This window comes from Nothoprocta perdicaria, unplaced genomic scaffold, assembly GCF_003342845.1.
Source record: "Nothoprocta perdicaria isolate Ctin4 unplaced genomic scaffold, notPer1 scaffold_198, whole genome shotgun sequence".
NCBI classification, from domain to species: Eukaryota; Metazoa; Chordata; class Aves; order Tinamiformes; family Tinamidae; genus Nothoprocta; species Nothoprocta perdicaria.
In genome coordinates, this window is record NW_020455182.1 from 1,054,126 (window position 1) to 1,057,216 (window position 3,091).

Consider the following 3,091-nt stretch of genomic DNA (forward strand, 5'->3'; position numbering starts at 1 on the left):
CCAAAAGGAGAGGGGAGGAGTTCAGCAAAGCGCTCGTGTAGCCATTGGGTGGCATCTCAGAGCGGAGGTGGTTTGAAAACTTGGTCACACCCCCAGTTCCTATAGTACAAGAAGGCAACATGCAGGACACTGCCTTTCAGTACTTCCTGCCTTAGTTCTTGCGGCTTGCTTTTACCTCACTTCTTCAGCATCACGTTGGCTCTGCTACTGTTATTTTATGTTGCTTCCTGAATATGCAAATAGCAGCATGAAATACAGAGAAATTAAAAAAAAAAAAAAGTTGTTTGTGATGCAGGCAGTGGGACATATGCAACACTGTCAATACCGTGGGCAGCACAGTGAATGAGTGCTCGCAGGGGCCGATGTGAATTCATTACAAGTGTGTTTTCCCACTGAGCAATATCTGGCAGCAACAGGACATGCTAGGGGCAGCACAAAAGAGCAGCGTTTGCTCCATTCATCACTGARAGCTACAGATGCTCAGGGTACTATCTCTCCTCCCTGATTTGCCACCCCTTCCCTGCCTTCCTTCTACCTCCCTGCCTTGTTCACATTCCTGTGGCACATGCACTCAAAGTAGTGGCACAAAAGCCAAGGAAGGTTGTGACTAGCAAATATGTGAGTTACCTGAACATCTGTGTGTGTAAAGTGTAGGAACAGCAGGATGGGAAGCTCTTGCCAATGCCTGGGAAACATCTGTTTCACATTAACTACCCTATAGCTGGAATTACTTAGGTGCAAATCGGTCTAGCCACTCACACATCAGAGCTAAGGGCAGAGCAGAGAGACCATGCAGAAAGCTCACAAGGCAAAGCCAGCAATTGTATACTGGGGACAGGGCATAGGAGCAACGCTATGTCAGGCTGCTCCCACCAGGGCTAGGCGACCTGGGATAATGCGCAAGATGTGGCCCCTAAAAATGCAATAATGATGTCCATAATGAGACAGGAGAGAGAAATACGATCGATCTGATTTTGCACCAAACTTTCCAAATTCTGAAATGTTCAATAGATTCATTGCTATTAGAGAAGCAATAAGGGAATTAAGTATTAAGGAAGTGAAGTCCAGTAGTTGGAGCATGGGGCTGGGAGCCAACGCTCATGCTCGCCTTTTGGCTCTGCTGCTCACTCGCTGTGTGGCCTAACCCAGGCCATTTAATCTCCGTGTGCAATCTGTACAATGGTATAATAGACTTTTACAGACATGTTCTAAGACTCAAATAATTAATGTTTGATAATGTACTTTGTGATGAAAGGTGTTAAATAGGTATAAAATATCATCACTAATTTTATTACCATACCTTTATCCAGGCTGTCCAGGACCAATGCCTATGCTGTAGCTGCAGGTATTCCTTTACATGTTTATACAAGAATTTTTAAAACACCATTTGTCCTTGCAGGAATAAATGTTGGATGATTCATTCATCCAATTTTCCTTCTTCAGAAATGAAATACATATTTATTTATGTTAATGTTAAAAACTGTCATCTCATTGTTTGAACACAATGGGAACAATTCTCAGCTATTTTGAATTACCACAAGTCCTTAATTTAATCTGAGAAGCAGTAATTTCTCAAGAGGAAGAGTCCAATTTAACATCTCAGAAAGTTCAGAGGGCAAATTTTACTAGTTAGTCACACTTTAGATTGCTATCATTATTTCCTCAGTCATCCTGTGACAAGATTTAAAGACTATTATGACACAGGGCTGTAGAGTATTATGTTCACAGCTCTAAAATCGAGCTGTATTTCCCTAAAAACAGGCCAACTCATGAGATTTCWTTTATTTCCATCACTTGTGGTTATTACCTAATTACTTGTTTCCAAGTCTAACAGGCAGACAGCGCAACTACTGGTCTAAATGTAGGGAAAAAAAAATATATGAGCAATCAATCCTAGSAAGCACAGTAGCAAGAAGTATGTTGCAACTATGAAAGGTCGTAGGGCGTGAGAGTTCCTTGTAGGGCATGAGAGTGCCTTGACCCGCTCCTGGTGTAGTAATAAGTTCTCAAATAGGAAGCAATGGCACATAACAAAGGAGTGGTAGTAGATCTCAAATGTGATAACTAAGGAGACCTTAGACAATCACACACATGTGTGCAGTCAATTTTGTTCTGAAAGAAATGAGTCAATGACTTGAAATGCAGTGTCAGTTACCAAGAACAGCCAATGAAGCCATGCTAAGTAAAGTCCTCATTAAAGTCCATGCCAAGGAWAGGAGTAGATAAAATAAGCAAGAATGAAGGAAAAATCATCAATGATATTTGCAAGCAAAAGGAGAAAAGGGAGAAAAGGAGAAATAAGGAGAAAAAAATGAAAAAAAATGAGTGTAACCATCTGCAATATACAGAAAAAAAAAAAGGATTATTTCTAGTCCTTTCAACATACTTAGAAAAGTTAATCAGAAAATGACAGTCAAGTCAGTGACAAAATACCATTACTGCACAAAAAGTGGTGTTAGTGAGACCATAGAATGAGTCAAAATGAGTAAACCTAATAAAGAACAGATGGTGCCAGCTAAGACAGCCACAACATGGTTGCTGAACAACCTGAAAAAAAAAAGATGGGGAAATCTTCCTGAAATTAATGATGGCAAATACTACCAATGAAGTTATACAACCAAGACTGAGAAAGAATTTAGAGGATACCAATTAAAGGAAGAAAAAAAAAATCAATTTACTTTCTGAATAATTCTTCCAGTTCTAGGAAACAGACCAGGTTTAAAGTGTTTACCAAGACAATGTTCACATTTCTCTTTAAAAAAGCAGAAACATTAACGTAAGAGATTTTACCGGGGAAATAGGCTGACAAATGCATATGTCAAAGAAAATAACATATGAATTTGTAGAAATTTAGCACCTTTGTCCTTCCGTGCACAACAGAATTGATGACACTTAACACTCGTGGTTCATCTGCAGTGAAGAAGGTAAATTCCAATTYGTATGTTAAAAGTCTATTAATCTGTGGGAGTGCCCCTTTCATTACTCAACAAAGGAGGAGAACTGTTTTGACTGATTAATTTTAGCAAATACATCAAAGAATGACAGCACATAGAAGCTGAACCATTATCATGCGCATTTGCACCATTACAAT